The 26,066-nt window shown below is 36.4% G+C and overlaps 1 pseudogene; it reads left to right on the plus strand.

The window, feature by feature from the left end:
- Positions 1-1,533: 1,533 nt before the first annotated feature.
- On the plus strand, positions 1,534-24,931 carry LOC121391306 (annotated as a pseudogene).
- The last annotated feature ends 1,135 nt before the right edge of the window (positions 24,932-26,066 follow it).

The following is a 26,066-nucleotide window of genomic DNA, read 5'->3' on the forward strand; positions in this document are numbered from 1 at the left end:
TATATATGGATTATATAATATGTACTAATAGGTCAGATCATTCACAGATTTCTATGAAAATTAACAGTACTGTCTTGTGTCAATAGTAAATTGGTGTCATGGTTGGTTAAATTGTATATCATCTGAGATTTCCTGACTGATGACTTTAGTATCAGAGAATTTAGGGTGCATACTGATTTTATACATAGTATACATAAACACTAGACAAAGTTCCATGTGACATGATAACATGGAGGCATTATGCATGTTTTTAATTTTATTGTTTAATGGTCTGTATCTTGCTGCGCTATTGTTTTTGATATTCTATGAGAATGTACTGCAAACTAGACAAATCTCTTGATAATAAGTTACTAGAGATTAAAGGGATGATGATGTTGTAGTGTGATTGTTATAGAATGTAAGATAATCCATGTTTGTGATAACGATGTAAAAAATGATATCTCACCTCTCTGTCTCTCTCTCTGTCTCTCTCTTTCTCTGTCTCTCTCTCTCTCATCTGTCTTTCTTTCTCTCTCTCTCTCTGTCTCTCTCTGTCTCTCTCTCTCTGTCTCTCTCTCTCTCTGTCTCTCTCTCTCTCTTCTCTCTCTCTCTCTCTCTCTAGGAGTATTGGAGCTCTCACATATGCATTGTAAGTATATCTACTTTGATATAACCATATTTGTATATTTGGCAGTGTATTCAATAGAGTACCTTATAAAGATTTGAACTGTTGAAGTTTCGATTCATTGATATATTAGCATGCTGTTTAATAACACACATAACACCACCTGTCATGTGATACTAACTGACCAATCAGATTGTACATTACAACTGTTGTGTTAGGGAAATTTATGACAGGAAATTGACAGTTTTGGGTTGCATGTTTTATTATTTCCTCTTCTCTTAGATTGGCTGGTTACTCTCCCTTTCAAGGAGGAGAAACACATTCTCATACATTCTATAATGTTTCGATGTGTGAATATGACTTTGAAGATGAGGTATTGATGTTGTATCACAAGAGGCTAAAGATTTCATTGAAGAGCTTCTTCAAAAGAAACCTAGTAGTATGAAATGGATGGTGGATGGATGGATGGATGAATAGACTAATGCTCAGGTAAATTAATGATTTTGTTTTTTTTTCTTATTCCATAACAGTGATCGTCTAACTGCCTCTAAATGTCTAAAGCATCCCTGGATCTCAAATCAAGCTTGTGTTCCAATACCGCCACCTCAGACCCCCCATCGTTAATGAAGGATTAAATAGCTCCACAAGTTCACTTGACTCTGCCCTATGTTTGGATAGTGCCTCATCCTTAGAACCCTCTCCTAGTTCAAGTGCTTCCTCATCATTTGCCCCACGTCCAACTGGACGGACAGAAGAGGATGATGCTCTACAGCAAGATGATATGAGGAAGCAACTTGCTGAAAAAAGTTTCTAAGTTGCTTGTACTGAGATGCAGAAAGCAGAAAGAGATGGAAGTGGCCTCCATGCTCCATTAGATGGTTCTGCTAGTTCCATCAGTAGTACTGATAGCAGTAACACTATCAAAGTAGATGAAGAAAGATGGTGAGACTGTATTTGACAAGGATGCAGTTACATCCCATCCTCCTCCATCAAATCCCATCCCATCTACATCTTCAGGTGTCACACAACCTCAACTTCTCCCACCTCGTGCCCCTTCCACTCCACCCATGTCTCGTCCTCCTTCAAGTCCTCCGTCAGAATCTAACAGGACGAAACGTAGTCCTTCCTCCGGTTCTTCAATGGATGATGACCAACAAAGTCAGAGTCGACAAGTTCTTCCCTTCGTGTGACAACTCCAGTTGAAGATCTTGTTTCATTGGCACCTGATACCATTGAAAAACTGAAAAAACTTGAACAGTTAAAGCAAAGAAAGAGGGGGGTGTGGCAACTGAAGACAGTAAACAATCACCAGAATCTACAAGGCGAAAAGCATCAGTTGAGGTTGATCGAATTATTGCCCCACGCAACAGTGAGAGAAGAACTAGCAGTCCAGCTAATCTCTCTTCATTTAGTTCCAAGACAAAAGTTATCCCAAAACTTGAGACAACGAAAGAAACAATCGAAGAACACAGTGACAAAAAATCTCCGATCAATGACAAAACTGTACCTGTACTAGTAAGACCCTGCCCCCTAACCTCTCCACTGTAGTGATGATATTAATACTCCAAGTAACACTAAACGTAATGACAAAGCTCCACCTACTACCAATGATCAAGAGGCATTACTTAGTCAAAGTGACAAGAGTCGATCATATTCTCCATCTCCAGAGAAACGACTACCTTGCTCTCTCTCCCCAAAGCTTAACAGTTTTGTCCGTTCCACATCACCTGAAGTAAAAATTAGTGAAACTCTTGAACAGTTGTCTGACAAAGATAGTTCCTCCTACTAAACAGAGCACGTTCAAATTCACCACTTTCGTCAGCTGAAAAATCTTTTGTACCTCCACGTTCTACTAAATCCTCCTCACCTCTCTCCCCGGAAGTGATTGGAGATGTTAAACGAAGACCAAAAGTCACGAATAACCAAACTAGAAAATCATGGAGAACGACTCCCCACATTGATCCTGATGCTATAGATGCCCTGTTACGTGGTGAAATAGATGAATCAGATATCACTTTGAATGCTGGTGAAAAATTGGGAGACTATGGTAGAAGAAGTAGAACCGCGAGCTTGTAGCCTTTAGCTGGGAAGACAAGTTCCTCTGAGAGATCTAGCTCACGTGATTGTCTCTGAAGAACCAGTCACCCCCATCCTGAAAAAAGTTGGCTCATCAGAGTCCAAAGTCAATACAGTCTCTAAAGAAAGAGACTCCAAAACGTGTCATGATTCTATCTAGTGGTTCCAATAATACTGGAACAATACAATTACATCCTCACCTGAGCACTTTGTCAGCAGTCCACTTAAAAGTCCTGGCGCTTATAGTGAGTCAGGTAGTCGGGAGAGCAGCCCAATGAAACGGGACCATCTCTCTGTTCTTCAGTCTTCCATGTCATTGTCTCGTTCCACACCTGATCTCTCTACTATCTTGGGATCAACCAAACATTCAAAGCGAGCTCCACCCAGAGAAGATAGTTATGTAACAGGTAACAGCAGTTCAAGAAAAGTAGTATTAGTAGAACAAGTTCTATCCGCTCAATTTTTTACTGGTACCAGCATTGTACGGAGTTTTACTATGTCGGGTCGTAATAATAATACAAAGCGAAGTCCTCACTTTCAAGAGAGAAATTTAAATTAAAATAGAAGACAATTTAATATCATGTCTGAATGTAATACTATGCAATCTCATGTATTTTTGTTTTGTTGTCAAATGGACATGTGTCTGATCGTACATTATATATTTATGCCTCTAAATATAATTAGTAATGTGATCCATATTATCTACATCACGTGATTTATGTCTGAATTTAAGTAAGCCATTTCTAGTCTCATCAAGCTAGACCCTCCTCTTTCCTTCTAGACTACCAAGTAGGAAGGTCTAACTCGAAATATGGCTAGTTCTGAGATAGATAGAAGACACCTATTAGCCAGAGAAAGTTATCCAAACTTTTAGCCCCTTATTTCAAGTTTTTTATTACAATCTTCATTTGGTGACTGTTTTCTTTTAATTGGTAAAGACGTTTTAAATTAGGATATTTTAAGGTACAACACATTGAACATGAAGAATATCTAGAAGTGTTGTCTAATAGTTTACAAGATGAGAGCTATAATTTATTAAGTAAACTACTAACAAAAGTGGCTTCTTAAGAAGACAAAGATATAGAAAAGGAAGAAATACACAAAAGAAGAGAAAGTACAGTACTAAGAGGATATAAAATTATGAATGTCTGTTTTTTGTATTTACTGTTATATAAGTTATAAACAGTCTTAAGTTGACCCTCTATAATTAGCTAATCATAGATACAATAAGGTAAGTCAACAGCCATTAGCTGGAGAAAGTTATCCAAAGCTGGAACATTTGAGGAACTAAAAGAGCTGTTATGAATTTAGAAGAGTGTTTAGGTAATAATTATTTTTTAAGTCCTATAAAATTAAAATATAATAAAAATTATTATAATTAGTAGTGTTGTTCTAGTTTGCTTAGTTTTATTCTTGGCCATTAAAAGTATAACTTTAATTTTGATTATTTTAAGTTTTTTGTTCACCGCTGATTTGGTTTTAATGAGATTCATGACCGACACAGTCGCACCCCACAAGAGCATGAAGACAAAATCTGACGTACATATATAAAGAAACCAAAACAGTCATGAGTGCCAGTGTGTTGTGGGCCAGCGTCCTGCAATGCATCAGACCTCTGAGATGGTTACCAGCATACTCTACGGAGTATCCGAAAGGCCGACTAGGATAGGGCTGGTAGTCTCCCTTTAAACGAGATGAGGCTGGTGTATTTGTGGTTCCCGGTTCCTGAATGCGACATTCCCTAAGAGCTGGAATCCCGTACGGCTGGTTTTAAGTTAGGGCGACGCTCCAGCCAGGATTACCTCGCGAAGACGAGGGTTACCAAGCCAGGTGGCGGTCCCAGCTAGCAATAGCAGGGAATCCTGGAGCCTAAATGGAAGCCTGAGTGGGTGAGCGAGTAGGAATCGTTTGGGCAACACACAAGGGTTTTTTTTTCTAAATTATAATTCTATTTAATTATAAATAAATCTTAATTATCAATTTAGGAGGTGAATGGTTTTACACTCGTTCATAATTAGTATTTTCTTATAGATTTCAATGGAAATATTATAATTTCTAAAATGTGATTTTATATTTATACTAGTGATAAGATAACAGTTGTACAGTATATACAAAATGTGCAATTGCCATTACAAACCCAAAGAAAATTTTATAAAATATTATTAGTATAAATCTTTCCAGATAATTTTTTAATTGGTTTGACTGGTTTGTTAGATGAGTTGAAATTCTGATTTTTTGATTCTAATAAAAAATTAAAGACATGATATTTAGATACATCAGTATCATTATGATTGAAGTCATAATACCTAACCACTAATATAGATTTTTATTTAATTTTTTAGGAACAATTAATATTTACATTATTTATATTTTTAAGTGTCTAGGTACAAACACCATACTTTAATGTGAAATTAATAACGTTGTTTTTCATGTTACTTTTTATTTATGAAATAAATACATTTACATGTATTTGCTGTTCATTTTTGCTGATCAAGTTTGAAAAAAAAGTAAGAAAAAAATTATAGATTTCATCTCTGATATTATAATGTTATACACTACAATAAGAGGTAATAGAGATATAAACATGTACATGTTTATTTGTACATGTACATGTATTTAAGTAACAAGTCAAAATAAGTTAAGGTTCTATCTCCAGTGAGGTTGCCATTGGCAACAGTTGTATACTTCCACCTACTCACAAAAACATTTAATTATATAGGAAGTTATAGATGTACCTTCATTGGACTTGTCTTTTGTGCATTAAGTTCTGTGTAGACAGAGTCAGACAAATAGTGTTGACAATCTTGATGTATCTTACATGTACTATTCCAAAACTAAATGCAATACTTGATAACTACATTTGACAATTCTGTAATACTGAGTGTGACACTAAATAGTATAGTTGTCTACTTGTGTCAAAATATTTGTTTTATTGTGTTAATTTCATATTAGTAATGTAAAGTATCATTGTCTCTTTTTTTATGTTACAACAAATAAAAAATCTCATCTAAACACTCTTTTTATTGTCGTTTGTTCCTTCTATCGAACTTTATATAGATCCTTCAGAGTCCAGACAAATATAAGGCAATCAATTCACAACATCCAACTTCTATCACGTGAGAGAAACTTAAAAGAATGGGTTAAAAATTTGGATATTTTCTCTGGCTAATGGCTGCCAAGGTAGAAGAGAGACCACTAATAGAAACTGCTACAAATGTACAATCAAGAGAGCATAACGTAAACTATCTTGTAAGAGAACATTTATATTAACCTGATGATCATTTACTTCTCAGGCTCAACATAAATCTTCCAATAAGACTACTACTCAAGAAGAGAGTAAGATCACTTATGTACTGGTACTATGTGTAATGGCTACTGCTTTTGGATCTAGTGGCTCAATTTGGTTTCAATGTTGGTGTCATTAAATAACGTTCAAAAAGTACAAAACATAATGTGTTATGATTTTTAGAGTACTCTTTCTGATTACTTCCCAGAATATTAACTAACTCCCAAAAATGTCAAGTCTCAGAATATCATATTCCATAATGTCTCTGAGTAACTACATCAGTACTATAACTACATTGTTGGATCTCAGATTATTATATAAATATACTATAATTTCAGAAATCTACTATAATTAGGATTATAAACTTAAGTTGACTTATTAGTAGTTATTTTTGAAATTTGACATTTGAGAGTTTACATTATTATAACAGTTGATATAATGGAGATTGACATTCTAGACTTAACCTCTCTCTCTCTCTCTCTATTTCTTGTAGGCATTCGTAGTTCACTTAATGGAAGTGATAATAGTACTTTTGTTACAAGCCATAGTTTCTCTAATTTTGAATGGGCCACTTCAGTATCTATATTTGCTGTTGGTGGTATGTTTGGTGCATTACCAGCTGGTGTTCTTGCTGATTGCATTGGTCGCAAGTGGTCTCTGTTAAGTAATAATGTTTTATAGTTGTGGGTGTGGTTTTTAGAGTCCTTTGCCATCAATCCATATATGCTAATAGTTGGACGATTTGTTATGGGAATCAACTCAGGTACTTTACTGATGGTAACCATGGTTACATTTCATATGAGGTCATATTAGGAATCAATACTGTCATAGCTCCTCTCTATATTTTGAGATATCCCCTATTAAATATCGTGGGATAATGGGTACATTCCATCAGCTAGCCATTACCACAACCATCTTGTTGTCTGAAATACTTGGCATTCAAGCTGTAAAGCAGGAAGAATCATCTGTGTCCTCACAATTTATCCTTTTTCTATAGATTCTGGGTCGTCCAGACAGTCAGTTTTATGGTTGGCGTATTCTACTTGCATTTCCATTATTGTTTATGATAATACAACTCTTAATTTTACCATGGTGTCAGAGAGTCCAAAATACCTTTATATCAGAAGGAGAAGAGAAAAAGCTGCAGAGAAAGGCAAGAGTGTTTATAATACATTGTATTACTTAAATTGTCATATTGTTCAGCTATACTAAGACTTGGTGGACCAGGTGCTGTCAGAAAAGAGTTGTTAGCTATGCAGGTATCTCTGTGTCACTGTCTCTCTAACTAATAATTTTTGTATTAGGATGAATATGAGGAACGGGGGCGCTCTATGAAGACATTCGTCTTCACTGATTTTTTTTTCAAACCAGCATTGAGACGTGCTCGTTATCATTAGCATAGGTCTTCATCTTTCACAACAGATCACTGGGATTGGAAGTGTAAGTATGTTGTTAAAATTTTGTTACCTCTGTTGATCTCTTTCAGATTATCTACTATAGTACAACAATATTTAGTAATGCTGGTATTAAAAATAGTGATGTGCAACTGCTGTTGTGGGCTTGATATTAGTACTAGGAACTTTGGCTATAGTAAGTGTTAGGATATTTGTTTGTGATCTTTCTCTTTCTCTCTCTTACACACACACACATAGATTATACTGATAGAACGTGTTGGTAGACGGACATTATGTTTATATGGTCTTGGAGGAATGGCTATATTTTTGCCCTTGTCTCTTCTGCTTTCTGTTTTCATTTTGCTTTCTACACTGATACCACTAACACTAGAGAGTATGTGTATTGGTCATGTGACTATATCATGTGATTATGTTACCATAGCCCACAGTACCTGGAGTGTTCATAGTCATTTTTACATTTGGTATTACTAGTTGTTTTGCACTGGGTCCTGGTGCCATTCCTTGGTTGATGGTATCGGAACTCTTCAGCAAGAAGCTAGACCTTTTGCTGTCTCCATAGCAACCATTGTGAACTGGCTTACTAATTTTGCTATTGGTTTTTGCATTTCCCTTCATGCTGGTATGTTAATTAAGTACTTAATTAATTAATTAATTCATAATTACAGGATAACCTCAAACCCTACCCATTTTATCATTTTCTGTGTAATCAGTGCTTTATTTTGGGTTTTCATGTTTTTACTTCTTCCGGAGACAAAAAGGAAAGACAGTTGATGAAATTACTGACTATTTTAAACAAGTCACTAGTAAAAACAACAGCTGTCACAATATTTTTCACTAAATCATATCATGATGCATTGTAATCCATTAATTAATTAATTGTTTTTATAAACTGAATGAGGGAGGACCTCATGTTGTTTTGTTATTATTATACTCTTGGGTAGACTGTTGTCTTTAAAAAAATATAATTATTAATTCTTGGAATACAAAAGTAACAGAAATCATTACAATAAATTGTAGATGTACTAATATATAGTCATTCTAAAAAATATGACATCATTTTATTTGCTAAATATAGTGCATTAATTATAATTAGACACACATACATAGGAACCATTTAATGTGGTACAAGTCTCTGTAACTACTTTTTGGTATAGGAACAGCTGCTGACTGACTAGCTATAAGTTAATTAATCATGGCAAACAATTAAAGTTTGGATTCAATCTAAATATATTAAATCTGTTATAAATAAAGTTTATTAATATACAATTATAGTTAACTAGTTTGCCACACTCTGAAATCTGATTGGTAGGATTTGTTTTTTTTTAAAAGGCGCAAATGTGGCATTGAACTAGCCAATAAGATTTCTCAATTTCTGATAAAGGATCATATATTGTGCTTATCAAAGTTATTATTGCTCCTAAAGACAATGTAGTTACTGGTAAGGCTGGTTTTGTCTGGTTACTGCGCATGCCCAGTAGAAAACCCGGGAAAAACGTGGTATAAAAACTGCATATCTGCACTAGTGTCTCGTTTTTTCTGACTGTATAACTGACCGTTACCCCTGGAATGCAGAGAGAAGTGCCCATTTCTCTATCTTCTTGAGTGAATCCAGCTATTATCAACCATATATACGTGAAAAAAGATATCGTTTTACTGTATGCTATACCAAATGGCAAACGGACTGTGTAGCACTTATGTGAATTCAAGTTTAAGACAGAGACAGTCAAGTAAGTTTCTTCTCCTTATATCTCTGTATCTCACTACATAACCACTAGTCTTGACTTTTACACAACAGTTACTAGTTCAGTAACCAGCTTTACTCTTCAAATACACATAGCCTTCATTTCTGTACAACTAACACTAGCTACTATAACCTTCCTTACTGAACAAATAGCTGTTTTTAAAAGTAACTAGCCTTTCTGACATTCTGCTCAGTTGTAATTACTTCCAACAATCAGCCTTCCTTGTTGAACAAAGTTTTATTATAAGCATGTACTGGTAACATCCCTTCTAACCACTTTAGTTAGTTTAAAGACCTGACATCATATTCTTATTCTTCAGTATTTTATCACTTTTCATTTTATTTTATAGAATTAAAATACAACTCTCTCTGCAAGTTAACTGTCATATCTCTGTCATCTCTATCTATGATGTCATTGCTATATTGTGGACTGGATTGTTAGTACTCTGTTATATGGACTGGATGTTATATTAATTATGGTAATATGTAAGTCTGTTCATGTATGTAGTGTGTACACTGTCTCATGTTTGGGTAGTTGCATGATGGACGACATACATATGATGGACTAAAGTGAAGACTTTGCATGTTAACGGCTCATGACAATATAGACTTCCATCTCCCTATGTTCTGTTACAAGTCCATTTGTTGATACAGCGCTGTATCTAAGGGATTTGTTTGTGCTTGTTGGGTTATCACTGTGTGTTCGCTTCGGTAGGAGTCATTTTCTGGCCCACAGCTTGTCTTTGACCCTGACGGTATCTGGGCCATCTAGTTTTTGTAGACTGGGCCATCTAGTTTTTTATAGACTGGGTCATCTAGTTTGTAATGGAGTGCATGATCGACAAGGTATCATGTGCTCCTAGTTTTCTTAGGTCCAGATAATTGATACATTTTGAGCATGTAAGCTAGTTTTTTGTGGGCCCATCTACTTTTTCCCCAGCTTTTTCTGGGCTATCTAAGTTTTACCCAGCTTTTACTGGGTCTAGTTTTTCCCCAGCTTTTTTACTGGGGTATTATGTCCACATTCACCTCTGTTATTTTATATTATTTTTTGTTGTGTGTTAACATTGTTGCTTGTCTTGTCTTGCTTGTCTTCCTTCAAAACTGTGAGTTACCTTGTCTTTTTGTTTAGTAACTGTACGTTATGTGACAGTAACTGTACTACTACATTCTATAACAGAACTAAGCACTAATACAGTCATTATAAGGAGATGGAAGTCCTAATATATAATGTATTGTAGAAGCTAGTGTACCTCGGCGCAAGAGGACTAGCTTCTATTGTTCTATATGTGTATTGCTGCATTACAATGCAAGCTGCTGTCATAGTTTCGAGAGTTTTCTTCAAGCAAGTTTTTTTTCTGATATTTGCTTCTGAATTGTGTTAGTGTATTAATGATCACTATAAGTCTTCCAATCAGCTTGTGTAATTATTCAGAGCAGTCAAAATCAGTTTGACATATTTGGGAACAATTTCATAGCTTTCAAATACATTTGAAGTTGTTTTCAGAACACAAGACAGCTTTTATATCGGGCCTTAAAGACAGCTTTCAAATGTTGTACCATAAAGACAGCTCAGCTCTCAAAATCGGGCATTAAAGACAACTTTCAAACATTGTACAATAAAGACAGCTCAGTTCTTAGAATCGGGCATTAAAGACAGCTTTTCATAACTGGGCATTATCATAAAATTGGATATTAAAGACAGCTTTGGGCCTTAAAGACAGCTTCTTAAAAAACGGGCCTCAAAGACAGATTTCAAATTGTGTTACGTTATTTAGTGCAAAATGCAATATAACGTATTAACAGCGGATTTTCTTTTTTTAAAAAGTTAGTTTTTGAGCCGGCATAGTTTTGTTCATGACAGCTTCAAGACAGCTTAATGTTGCAGTTGTGAGTGTTTTTAATTTTTTTTCTGATTCTCTAAAGTTTGACAAGACAGCTTCAGTTAAAGCATTGACAACTAAGCTTATTTTTATATTAACACAGACAGCTATTTTTTTTAATATTCATAGTTTAATAAACTCACTTCAGTCTTCAAGCTTTATTAGTTTATTTGCTAGCTTTGTACATTATCAGTGGAAAACAGGTTTGTTAGAAAAGTAAGTTACACTTTTAATGTATTCTTATAACTATACAATTCACAATGTCAACATTGGAGCAAGTATTCTGATACATAGTAAGTTTTTAACAATATCTTCTCTAGCATCAAAATAAATCAAGAACTCCAGTGTTTCGTAAGTAAAATATAACTTATGTCTTCTCTAATGTCACTTATTGATAAAGAACTCCAGTTTGTAGCAGTAAGTTCTTAACAATATCTTCTGTAGCATCACCACTGGATCAGCAGTAAGGTCTTAACAATGTCTTCTCTAGCATCACCACTGGATCAGTTGTTACAGTAAGTACAATTATCTTCTGCTAGCATCACACTGGATCAGTTTGTTGCAGTAAGTTCTTAACAATATCTTCTCTACAACACCACTGGATCAGTTTTGTTGCAGTAAGTTCTTAACAATATCTTCTCTAGCAACACCGCTGGATAAGTTTGTAGCAGTAAGTTTCTTAACAATAACTTCTCTAGATCACCACTAGTGGATCAGTTTTGGTAGCAGTAAGTTCTAACAATATTTCTCTAGCATCACCACTGGATCAAGAACTTCAGTTTGTTGCAGTAAGTTCTTAACAATATCTCTCTACATCATGAGTGATCAAGAACTCCAGTTTGTTGCAGTAAGTTCTTAACAATATCTTTCTAGCATCACCACTGGACAAGAACTCCAGTTTGTAGTAGTAAGTTCTTACAATATCTTCTCTAGCATCACCACTGGATCAAGAACTCCTGTTTGTAGCAGTAAGTTCTTAACAATAACTTCTCTAGCATCACCACTAGTGGATCAGTTTGTATAGCAGTAAGTTCTTTAACATATTTCTCTAGCATCACCACTGGATGCAAGAACTTCAGTTTGTTGGCAGTAAGTTCTTTAACAATATCTTCTCTAGCATCATGAGTGGATCAAGAACTCCAGTTTGTTGCAGTAAGTTCGTTAACAATATCTTCTCTAGCATCACCACTGATCAAGACTCAAAACTCCATTTTGTAGTAGTAAGTTCTTAAAAATATCTTCTCTAGCGTCACCACTGGATCAAGTAACTGGCCTGTTTGTTGCAGTAAGTTCTTACACATATCTTCCTCTAGTGTCAACATTGATTCAAGAACTCTGAAAGAAGTAACCTGTATTTTCAATCATGTCTTAATCTTTTCTTCCTCTCTCTCTCTCTCTAAAAGATTAGATCCAAAAGTCTTCACATTTTTAAAGTACATTATTGTTATAATTTCTTTTCTCATTCCAACAGTGTGGGCAAGCAATGTAGTACTACCTCCACGTGGTGTTGCCTGGGTCTCAATCGAGTTCTTTTAAGAACTTTTGTGATGCTAAATGTACTAGGATCAAATTCATCAAGAATTGTTCTCTTGTATCTTTTGTAACTCTCTCTCTTTTTGAAATAGATTTGAATATATCTGTATTTGCATTGAAGACTCTACAATGTCGCTTAACAATCTTTCTGCGTACTGTCTATTTACATTGGATCACCTTTGACTGTATATGTCATCAGCAATCATTCTATGTCTAGATAATTAGTAATTGTATTTATATCTTTTTTAAATTTTGTTGCACTTTATTTTATATGTTTATTGTGTTTGATAGTTTTTTAAAAAAAACATTTCAAAATCAGTTACCGTTTTTAAGATGATTCAAATTGAATGTACTGTTATCTGAATGTAAATCTGAATGTAAGTTGCCTCAAAGTAAAGCCTATAGCTACATCATTTCGGCTTTTAAAACTAAATTTCCTCTACTTCTATAAAACAGAGATGATGTTGCTGCTGTTGAGATGATTTGTGATAATAAGGCTGTATATCATGAGAGAGATTTTAATAGATGAAGTAGTTTTAGAGGATGATTTAGTACTAGTATCCAGGAGTAGGGATGGCTCTAAGATTTAAAATGTTTATAAGAGAGATCAGCAAAACATAGTTATTGTAACCTGTTTTCTTAAATTTCTTTTCAAGAGCAAAAGGATTAAACTTCTTCCTTTAAATGATGTTTGATTAGATGATGTCAGAAGAGGTGGAATTTTTGAAATATTCTGTATAATTAAGAGAGATAGTAATTAACTATTATAACAATATTAATTAACCGAAACTATCTCTGTCGGTAATATTTAATTTGAATGATTTTTTTCGGTAGTTCCTGATGAGAGTGAGGAGGTTGTGTAAGGTGGGTCAGAGTATTGGTTGTTCATCGTTGTGGTCAACCGTACTTTCACCAAGTAAGATATTTTCTCACTAGAGAGGAGACAACTGATTTGAGATCATTTATCTAATTCTAACTATCTTCACATTCAACAGCTACATCGTTACACTTGATTATCCTCAACACCCCCCCCCCCCCCCCCCCCCCCCCCCCCCCCCCCCCCCGCAACATCTTCATCTGCCCCCCCCCCCCCCCCCCCCCCCCCCCCCCCCCCCCCCCCCCCCCCCCCCCCCCCCCCCCCCCCCCCCCCCCCCCCCCCCCCCCCACACCCCCCCCCCCCCTACATCTAGTCCCCCCCCCCCCCCCCCCCCCCCCCCCCCCCCCCCCCCCCCCCCCCCCCCAAATTATCCCCCCCCCTATCCCCCGCCCCCCCCCCCCCCCCCCCCCCCCCCCCCCCCCCCCCCCCCCCCCCCCCCCCCCCCCCCCCCCCCCCCCCCCCCCCCCCCCCCCCCCCCCCCCCCCCCCCCCCCCCCCCCCCCCCCCCCCCCCCCCCCCCCGCCCCCCCCCCCCCCCCCCCCCCCCCCGCCCCCCCCCCCCCCCCCCCCCGCCCCCCCCCCCCCCCCCCCCCCCCCCCCCCCCCCCCCCCCCCCCCCCCCCCCCCCAAAAAAGAAGTCAAACAAGAAAGGAAGGAATAAAATTATATACTTCGGGTGAGGCACATGGTGACACCTGCCACGTGCTTTTCGTATAAACTCTGTTCACAATCAGTATTCTAACAGAATACGGATAATGCATGGAGTAAAAGTCTTTCTTATGTCTTGCTGGTTCTCTTGCTGACCTTTGGAATAGAAGGGAAGAAAGTGGCAGAAGATGATTTTGATGAATTTGAGTTTGAGTTGATATTCCTGAAGATGAGGAAGAAATAAAAGTGAGCTCATACTTGACGTCCATATATAGTGAAGTGTTTGTTGTACATAGAGAAAGAGAATGAAGTGAAAGCAGTATGAAGATAAGGAACATCAACAGATGATGAAGAGGAAGGTGATGATGATGAGGGGAAGAGGTACGAATTTTTAAAAGAAACTTTTCCTCCAATTTTTGTTCATTTAGGACCTTAAGGTTGAGATGAATTTTGATACAGAAGAATTTGAGGTGACTCATCATTTGTCACATGACACATGTACATCTCTTTGTACACAGAGTGGATCTGACGAGGAGGATGGAGGTTCCAGCAAAAAGAGTCAAACTCTCGACGACTTAGAGATTAAAAGAGGTTAGAATCATGTATCATCTCTTATATAAAATAACTATCACCTGATCTATCAATGAAATATTTTAGTATAACTATCTCATTGCCTTATCTCTTTTAGAGTGCTGTACAGATTAAACCATTTGGGAAGCATACCTTTATTGAAGTATGTATTTGTTTGGGTATCCTCCTTTATTTGTCAAATATATTATGGGGAAGGAATTAAGAACACTAGTATGCGGAAGGATGGTTAGCTTGTGTGAGTGTCTTCTGTAATAGTCTCTATCTCTCAGGATGATGACTAACATGCCTGTTTTTACAAAAACGATTTTGTTATTGTTGTAAGGGAATATACTGAATGGTATTGGAATTATTCCTCTCTCTCTTTTTCTGCTAGGTGATGATGAGAGGGTGATGAGCCTACTGTAGTCATGTTGTCCGTCGAGCAGTAACATTCACTATATTGGCATCAGGTCGATTAACTGTGAGAGTCTTTTTGGTTCATTTAGAGTAAGGAATGGGATGTCATTATGATATCAATGACCAGGGACATCTCCCTACAAATATAGCTAATGAAAAGAACATGATTTAATATCTGTTTTGATGAGTCTTGTACGACCTTCTCCAGATACTATAGTAAGATAGTTAAAAATATCAATGATGTAATTATTACATATTTCTAGTTCCTTATATTCCAGCTTTGGTGATAAGGGGGGGGATATGGACACAATTATTTTTGCTATATTTCCTCGTAAAAATGCTAGCAAATAATTCAGAATATGAAGATTTGGTAACTATTCTATTTATTAAGTACAATTATATTTATCTTATTAATAGAGTAAACTATTGTACTGGAATAAGATCAGCTGACAAACATGGACTACCAAATACTCGTCAGTTCTATCGTAAAGGTATGATTCTGCTAGTATTATTCTCCAGGGGGTGTGGCCCAAGTTTTTAAATAGCCTGCTGACAGTCTTTTGTCCCTTCAAATATCAGACCAATACACTGGACTTAAAGAGGAAACGTAAGAGATCAGTGATTATCATATGTGATCTGTGTGTAATGTATGTAGGGAAGAATCAAGCACTGTTGGTAGTGAAGAAAGGAGAGAAAAGAATTCATTTGACATTCAAACGTAAGCTTTTTCAAAGCTTCTCTGTACACCACATCAAATTACTTGTGTTATCAGTAGCCAGTTCTGATCCAGAAGATAGTGTGGAATTTCTTGTATTTGCTTTGAGATTCTTGAACACATCAAGGGAATTAGATTGAGCCGTGAGGTACATATATCCTTATGTAACGACATTGTTACTATACATAGGCAAACACAAATTACATGTTACTATATTTAGGTTATAGGTTGGATTTGCTAATCTTAAATGTTACTCTCATTTATTGATTTTTGTTACTATATTTAACAGGCTAAAGACAAGGCTGCAAAAGAACAGACAGAAAAGTTGTACAGGGACAAGATAAATTACAACATCAAAAAGACAAGAGGTAAAATTCTATAGTGCTATTTAAAGTTGTTAGCTTTTGTGTCTTTTAGGCAGCTCAACAACGACGCGAAGAGAAAAAAAGCTGAAAAAAATCATCGTATTTTGAATCAATACAGATGCAGAGAAGACCAGAAAATTGGAGGTCAGTAGATACCCCGTCATGTCTAATGGTCTTTTGTTTGTGTAGGAGAAAGAACATAAAAGCAAATGAAAAAATGCAGCCTCGAATGAAGCAGATTAAAGTTCGAATGGGTTGATGATAATTTTGTAGTCTAAAATTTAAATTATTAAATTACAGAACAATTACTTTTTTGGTGTCTTACAGAACAAAAAATCTTTATACGCTAATTACTAGACCACCAAGTGTACAATAGTTATTGTTAACAGATTACATGTGGTCCAGAGCCAACCAGTCAACGTAATTATTGATTAGAAGATATGATTCTTTTGATGAAAGATGGCCACGAACAATGTGTCTGGTGACATGAGAAACTATTCTTTCTCCTTTGAGACTGGCAGTTCAAGAACAGGTAAGACAATAATAGGATGTAAAAATTCGGTATTATAAAATTATTCAGGGAGAACTTAGTTAGAAAAATGAAAGAAGAAACACGGCCACCAATTGGAAATTCAACAAGCTCTCCAAGAGCTTAAAAAAAGAAAAAAACTTTTAGAAATATGGGTAACTGTATAGTTGAAGTGTTGTGTAATAATTAGAGTCTGTCTAAACAGGAGAAGGAACTGACTCAGCTGACGATAAGTTTGATAGGGCGGGACTAGAGGATCTAGTAAAAAGACGTTCTTTTATGGTCCTTCATTTTCAATATATGGTGGATAGCTGGTTTATATGATTTTGGTCCATGGGCTGTGCCATGAAAGCGAATTTTATATCGGCATGGCGACAACATTTTTGTCTTGAAGAAGGAATGTTGGAAGTCGATACCACTATCCTTACACCCGAACCTGTTTTAAGAGCCTGCCTCAGGTCATGTAGATAAGTTTTCTGACCTTTAGGTGAAAGATGTCAAATCAGGTGATTGTTACCTCCCGGGCTGACCACTTGCTAACTCAGCATCTAGAGAAACTGGCTGCTGATCCAGCATGTTCTAAAGAGAAGAAAGAGGAATATGAGGCTGTAGTAAGACAGGGCAGACAACTATGGAAGAGAAGAGTTAGGACAGTTGTTTCAGAAGTATGATATACGAGCGCCGTTAACTGGAAATGAGTTATTGCCTCCTATGGAATTTAATCTCATGTTTTCGTCTACTATTGGACCTGGTTGTGGTATCCCAGGGTTATGTATCCCATTAGTCAATGTATCCATTTATACATCATTCTATCATTATATTTAGTGTCCATTGTCTAATCTATGTGGTCCATTCTTAATTGTATAGTTTTCTAGGGCTGAAAATGCTCAAGGAATTTTTGTCAATTCAAACGACTCTTGGAATTCAATGGTGGACGACTCCCATTTGCAGGGCACAAATTGGCAAAGCATTTCGTAATGAGACTCTCCTCGATCTGGGGCTACTCAGAGTCCGAGAATTTGAAATGGCTGAAATTGAACACTTTGTTGATCCAAATAAAAAGAATAATTTCAGAAATTTAATTCTGTTGCTGATCTTAACATCACCTTTTATTCAGCTTGTGATCAAATGGATGGAAAGTCTCCCAGGAAATACCCCTAGGGAAAGCAGTGTCCTTGGGCATGGTGCCAACGAGACATTAGGATACCTTTATCGGACGTATTTATCTGTTTTTATTAAAAGATGGTGTGGCCAAAGATAAACTTCGATTCGTCGCATCTTGGTAATGAAATGGCTCATTACGCATGTGATTGTTGGATGCAGAATGCAAAACATCTTATGTTAGTTAAATTATCTTGTAATGACAATATAATGTTTGTTTTTGGTCCAGGGATGGGTAGAGTGTGTTGGTATGTTGCTGACCGTTCTTGTTATGATCTCTATCAACATACAAAAGCAACTAACGTTGAGCTAACAGCCAAAGTTGAGTTGCCTGAACCTGTATCCTAATGTCATGGACTACCATTGTTGTGTATGTGACAGTACAACGTTATCATATCTTATGCCTTAACTATTTGTGTTCAGCGTACAGTTGATTGTGTTGAGGTTGTGTACAGAGAAGGCGACTATTGGAAAAGCAGTTTCGACAAGAAGCCAAGAAGATCATGGAGGCATTGGCTAAATTTACTCCTGAGGAATGCTATTAAATTTGAAGAGATATTAAAAAATAAAGGGTAATTAATGTGAGGGAACTTACTAGCCACGTCGTATATTCCTTAGATCATATGATTTGGTTGTTGATGAGCAGACATTTTCTCTTCTCCCTGAGATGGTATCAATCAAACGCTATCAGAAAACAATCCACTGGTAATGTTTTAATATATTTCTGTATTATGTGGGGGTGTGGTTTCTTTTCCAGTAATTATGTGGTACCATCGCTGTCATTGAACCATATTGGTATTGGAAGAATTTTGTATGCCATATTAGAAACAAATTATCAAACAAGAGAAGACGATGAAAAGCGTAATTGGTTATCTCTTCCACATGCTGTGGTCCTGTCAGCTCGTTCTGTTCTACCCTAAGTGGTAATGAACAATTCGACTCATTTGTCAATTATAGGTATATCTGACTCCACCTTATTCAATTAACATTTAATTAATTATTTTCAGTACTGGTCTAAAGCAATACGTGTATCACATAAAGTGGATGATAGCAAAGGGTCAATTGACGCAAGATATGTCTCGTACTGATGAGATCGGTATTCCCTTTTGTATTACTATTGATTTTGATACTTTGAAGACAAAGACAGCTACTTTGAGGGAGAGGAACTCGATGCAACAAATCAGAGCTGAGGTAAACCTCTGATCTGACCTCTCTTGTGAATACTGCATTATTATTTAGGTGGATGTTTTGCCATTTATTGTACAAGAGTTAGTAGTGGACAATGACATGGGGAAGATGTTCTACAGAAGTATCCATTTGTTCACAGGACAAGAATCTACTCAATAGTTTTATTGTTAGTTTAGTAACAATGAGAAAAATAATATTATTTTAATCCTATTAATTCAAATACGATTCTATATTTAAGAAGTTATTACAAAATATAGGGACGTTAAGCTCATATAACAGGCTTGATCAATGAACTAGCAAAATCAAATTTTAACATCTCTTCAATAAACTAACAGAACAGTGTTGGTATAATGTTATGAGTCAATTTTTATGATCATTACGATCATACGTTACATTTATTAAACACACAAAATAACAAACTAGTTTATGAGTCAAAATATGTCATTAAACGGCAGTATGTGCTCCTGGTGTACGTCTGGGTACATCATAGTGGAACGACGTTTTGTTGCGGTTACATCAATAGTGGAACTACGTGCTCTCTCTTTTTCAATTTTTTAGATTTCCTCTTTGATAGTGGTTTCTTCTTGATCTGACCTTTAATTGAAGACAACTAAAGGTTCCCATTGATAGAGCAACACTAGATGAGATTTAATACCAGTAGTTCAGTCTTATTTATTGAGCATTTTGTATTATTATGTAGCAAATCCATTGTGTTCCTAGTCTGATGTATATGGTATTTCCTGGTATCTGATAAAATATCGAAGAGACAGGAGAATTGGTGAGGGTGATAACAAATCATGTTTAAACAGCAGCAGAGGAGCTGTCACATTTAGAAACTGGTTGTCACTAGTGGTTTTGGTGATGATGGAGCGAGAAGGACCAAGTGTAGATATGGTAACTTTCGGCTGTTGTTCCTCTACTGGAGGTATTGTTGGAGGCTTGAGGGATGATGTTCTCTCAGGACTAAGGAATGGAACAATATGGAGGGGGCTAACTAGTTCGCACTAGAAATTGAGTGCAGAGGTTTGGAAGATATCCATTTGGTATAGTAAGATTCTCTTTTTGACTATCAAATACCTGCAGATACCTCAGTACCAATATAGATACTGGGGCCTCAGTAGTGACATTAGATACAGGGGTCCTCGAGTACTGACATTAGATACTGGTGTCTCAGTGATGGAATTAGATACTGGTGTCTCAGTACTGACATTAGATACTGGTTGTCTCAGTGCTGACATTAGATACTGGTGTCTCAGTACTGACATTAGATACTGGGGTTCAGTGCTGACATTAGATACTGGGTGCTTTGGGTATTGGGGACTCTTCAAATTTCTACATTTTGACGAGCTGGTGGTGTCAGGAGGAGTTTGGCATTAGCTTAGATGCATTGGTTGAAAGCTCAGAGGTGTTGGCCTGTGGGTCATGGCAGGTGGAGTTTTGGCTTCCTCTTGTGAAGGTAGCCTTTTCTGTAGTTGCTTCCAAGTTCTTTTCATCTTTTTCCTCAACAGATGATAATTTTTTACTTGTGCCTGTTCACTTTTTTGAAGCCATGTCGTTGTAATTTTTTTATTCTCTTCAGATTTCACTGAGAACCACGTCTCACTGATCTGCGATTAGTAGAACGAAGGGTTGTTCCCTCACGAATCTCCATAACAGTTTATCAATGATCTGCACACCTTCTTCTCGGGAGGAGCCACCACGACTTTCCCACCACTTTTTGCCGCTTTACGAGCCAGCTCTGCTTGTCGTTGTTCTTCTCTCTTCTCTTCTTTTCCTCCATTATCACTCTCTGTTCATTCCCTATAAAAGTATCACACAATTATAATCCATCCTCTAAGGTTACTATGGAAAACCAATATGCTGAGCCATACATCAACAATGCAATGACCAAAGAATGGTCTTTGTGATTATGATTTGTTACAATAATTGATACACTACAAGTATACACTTCCCATGAAAGTCATAACTACCATTTTTGATTTTCCTTACACCTTTTCTGCTGAGATAAATATATTCCAAGAAGCTTGACTTTATCTGCCTCTGTATAATCCTTAGTTAATGTTTCATATAAACAGGAAAACACTACTTTGTACTCTTTTGTTAGGTCCATCTAATATGATATGTAGATCTATCTAACATGAGATACATTGTTAGATCTCTCTAATATGATATACATTGTTAGATCTATCTAACATGATATACATTGTTAGATCTATCTAATATGGATATACATTGTTAGATCTATCTAAATATGATATGTATAGATGGATCTATCTAATATGATATACATTGTTAGATCTTTCTAAACATGATATACATTGTTAGATCTATCTAATATGATATACATTGTTTAGGATCTATCTAATAGGATATGTATAGATGGATCTATCTAATTGATTGTATAGATAGATCTATTATAATATGATATACATTGTTAGATCTTTCTAATATGATATACATTGTTAGATCTATCTAATATGATATAACATTGTTAGATCTATCTAATGATGATATATTGGTTAGATCTATCTAATATGATATTATATTGTTAGATATATCTAATAGTGATATACAGTGTTAGATCTATCTAATTGATATACATTGTTAGATCTATCTAATATGATATGTAGATCTATCTAAACACGATATAACATTGTTAGATCTATCTAATATGATATGTAATAGATAGATCCATCCTAATATGATCTATATTATTGTTAAGATCTATCGTAATGGATATACAGTGTTAGATCTATCTAATATGATATGTAGATCTATCTAACATGATACTTACATTGTTTAGATCTATCTAATATGATATGTATAGATAGTCCATCTAATATGATATACATTGTTAGATGCTATCTAACATGATATACATTGGTTAGATCTATCTAATATGAATATGTATAGATAGATCCATCTAATATGATATACATTGTTAGATCCATCTAATATGATATACATTGTTAGATCTATCTAATTATGATAGATGATATCAGCAGAGGCCAAAACTATAATTAGCACATTATAACTAAATATCTTAAAACAACAGATGGTAGTCTTTCAGTTACAGACAAACATACAAAGCAATTACTTTAGTTACACATATGATATATCAATAACACATTTTCAAAGACCCAAAGAATGAGAAGCCTTCTTGTAATGACAGGGAACTAGCTACATACATTGTTATTATTAAGAACAAATGTTTATTCAATAATGTTACATAATCCTACATACCTTTATGGCAGCCTCAAATCAATGATAAATTGATTTGAATTCTGCTAGACATGCCTCTAGTTTAAACTTTCTTCTCATCTTCACAGAAATATTCCACAGCTCTCTTGTAAGGTCTTCTAAATTTTTGATACTTTTGTGCAGTGAATCCATTCTTGTTTAGCCTCATGCAAAAAAGATTTGAGTTGAGCTTGTAAAATCATCTGGTGAGTTTTTTGACTTTCTTCTCTAGAATTTTTAATTGTGTGTTAAGTTCATTAAACTTGACCAGTTAAATACTCCAATGACAACCTACAGAGATAGAAAAAAGATTAATAATAGTAGATAGCTGAGTCATGGACATATGAGATATAATATGAGTAATGTATTATTAAGAATACAGTAGTCCCTTTTGATGAGACCACCCGTGAAAGACCAACTCTTTTGAGAGACCATAATTTGTGTGTACCGATGCATTGCAATACAAAAACCACCGCTAGTCAAAGCCCACCTCTTTTGTGAGCCCAGAGACCACTAACATTGTGCATTTTTTAAGACCATTAGAAGTTGTAAATTGCATGTAAAATTCAATGCATGGACATAATTGCAGCTGTATTATCATGGGACTTGCAGCTGTAGTTAACTAAAGTAGAACTAACAACCAGAGATGTCTCTGACTACATTAATTAATAACATTTCTTCAGTACTTAATGCTTTTTAAATACATGTACATACAAATTGACCCAACCTTACCACGCCCACTCTAGTATTTGAAGACCACCTCTTTTGGGAGACCACTTTTGTTGGATATGAGGGTGGTCTCTCAAGAGGGACTACTGTAAACAGGAATGAAGACGATACAAATAAGATTGATACTTGGTAGGAACACATTTTTACTTGCTAGCTTTTTCCAAGTGAGGAACATCCCATGCGAAACTTTAACAAAGCAGGATCTTTGTCCTGACAAATTTGAGATATGTAATGAAGTAGTGACATCCTTGGTTTGGTTAGCTGGGTGTCTTTGAGTTTTCAAAGAATAACAGTAAAACCTAAGCATCTCCAGCTCTCCCACCCTGTAATAATTAACATCGTAATAATCTAATCATATTTTATACTAAGTAACTGATATAAAATTTACCTATTCCAGTGATTCACCTCAGATATAAGGTTTCGAGGCAAACCACTGTATGACAACAAAATATTTCACTAGAATAGGTGTGTTAAATATACATACTGAGGTCATATATTAGTATAGCATACATAGTAAAGACAACTTGTTAATGTTTGTAGTAGCTAAGATATAGCTATCATATCATTGATGTTATAGCTTGTGAAAAATCATAGTGTCCTACTAGTCTGTTGGTTGTCATTTTACTCCAGTGTTATTACAGTAACACTATTGTCCACAAATCAAAAATTCATATTTAACATTTACACTTAACAGCTGGTACAATCAGTAATTAGTATAATGAAATTACATATACTACATGTGTCATTGCCTCACTTTCTCTGACTTAAACATCATGGTCATTAATGACATTGCCTGTATTAGAGCGACATAACAGACTCTCTAAGGGACTGCAATCTAGTAATTCTAGGGATGTACAAGAAACACATTATATCATACTTCCATATAATAAATACAATATGGTTTATTACCTTACTGCAAGTTTAGAACTTCATATGGAAGGCTTGAGGTCAGCTAATTTTTCTGAAAAATTCTCAACTATGCCTTGCATTGAGGTTCAATACGCCAGCGGATATCTGGTGGGATCTAAATGTGCAGGCATGAAAATCTAGTATGATCTCACTGTTACACTAAGACCCATTAGACGAAAGAACAAGTCTTCAGTGATTCCTAAAAGTGGCACGGTCACCAGTGAAAGATTCAGAGTATCAACCTAGGAATTTAAAACAGGCATCACTTAAAGAAGGTAATCTCTTCTTACTCACAGTGCTCTTGTCTGGGAGGAGTTTCTGAAGGGGCTTAAGTTGATCAACTGTGACTTTGAGAAGTCACCCTCCTGTATAATAGTAAACTAGTTTCTCATTGGGCATTTTGAATTGTTTAAAAAAGATGTTGACATTAAGACTAGTTTTTTGGATCTAAAAAGATTCACAATTGCTGACTTCTTTTCTTCTTTCCTCATCCTCTTTCCCTTTCGCTTGGCGAAAATTTGCGGCCGAGAGAACAACTCTTCAATTTCAATAACTTGAACTTTAACTTTGGGTTCAATATCTTGTGTGTACTACTCCTATGCCATAGGGTACCATTTTTATCAGCTACTTTCTTTGTTAACTTTTCCCAATTTAGTTTCTTCATTTGTTTTGATGGACATGTGTTCTAGCAACATCAACAATGACATTGATCTTCCATGAGTAGAGGACCAGTACATCCTGGCATTGGTGGACTGGTGGCGGAATACCAGGTGCTCCAGGAGGAGGTGGAGGTGGCGGAATACCAGGTGCTCCAGGAGGAGGTGGAGGCGGCGGAATACAGGGCTCCAGGAGGAGTGGGTGGGTGGTGGTGGAATGCCAGGTGCTCCAGGAGGTGGAGGAGGTGCTGGGAATACCTGGGCTTGGAGGAGGTGGGGGAGGAGGTGGAACACCAGGTGTTCTCCTGGCATTGGAGGAGGTGGGGGAGGAGGTGGAACACCAGGTGCTCCTGGCATTGGTGGAGGTGGGGGAGGAGGTGGGACACCAGTAGTTGCTCCGTGGATTGGTGGAGGTGGTGGAGGTGTGGAGGAGGAGGAGGAGGAGGGGACCTGAAAGCCCTGTAGTTTATTTACATAATGTTAAAATTTTTGTACAAAAAAACAGACCTGAACCTTTCTCAGCTGTACGAGAATTGTCATTTCCTTACACTGGTTGAATGGCTTCTTGATCTTCGACAGTGAAATTTTTGCGGAAATTATCAGCCTGTTTGCCCGTCCTCCAACAAAAACAGTGCCTGTGTAAGTTCTTCTAGGAGAGCCAGACAATCTCAGCTGTGGCGTTCCTCTTCCATGTAGGACCATACTTTTGTAAAATGTTAAGAAGATTCACAGCATTTGTGTCCCAACACACCTATAAACCAAAACACAATACTACCTATCCCATTATTTCACTTTCTCCCCAAACAGATTCACACAACTAATGATCTTACTTTCTCATAAAAGCAAAAAACCTATCCTTGGGATTCTGTAGATCTATTTCACCTATTTCATGATTCACTGTCATTGGCACAGCCTTCCTCAAAAAACATCAATTTGTGTTAACAGAACATCATTGAGAGAATTCCTATATATAACAAAATTTAAATATAACATACTAGTGTTGTAACAACGTGAATTATTGGCACCTGACTTACTTTAAGGGTGCCAATAATCTCAGGAAGTGCAGTGCTTAAAGGAAGATAGTATTGTCAAAATAGGTAGCTAATGGTTTATTATGGACTCACCAATTAGTCGTTAGCCAGACGGACTCTATCATCTAGACTGTCTGAAGAGGCATAAGACATTTATAAATGCTAAAACACATGATGAATATTCATCTGTTTCACTGTAACGGAGCTCTTGAAGGAGTTTGCTAAAACGGTGTGACTGGCCACCCGATTTTTCTGTAACATAAAAAGCAAAAACAAAGCATTGCTCAAAAGAGTGTGTGTGAGAGAGAGATAAGACCAGGGCTAAAATATATTCTAATAAATACACACTTATAATAACGAAGAGCATCCAAAGATAAAGTGTAGCCCTCATCTGAGTAGAGACACAATGCACTTAATAGTTTCAAAGACCTGACTTTTGACAAGACGATTGTTAGAGGGCCAACCTTATCAAAAACAAGTCTTTGAACTAGATCAT

This window comes from Gigantopelta aegis, unplaced genomic scaffold (genome assembly GCF_016097555.1).
Source record: "Gigantopelta aegis isolate Gae_Host unplaced genomic scaffold, Gae_host_genome ctg2066_pilon_pilon:::debris, whole genome shotgun sequence".
NCBI lineage: Eukaryota > Metazoa > Mollusca > Gastropoda > Neomphalida > Peltospiridae > Gigantopelta > Gigantopelta aegis.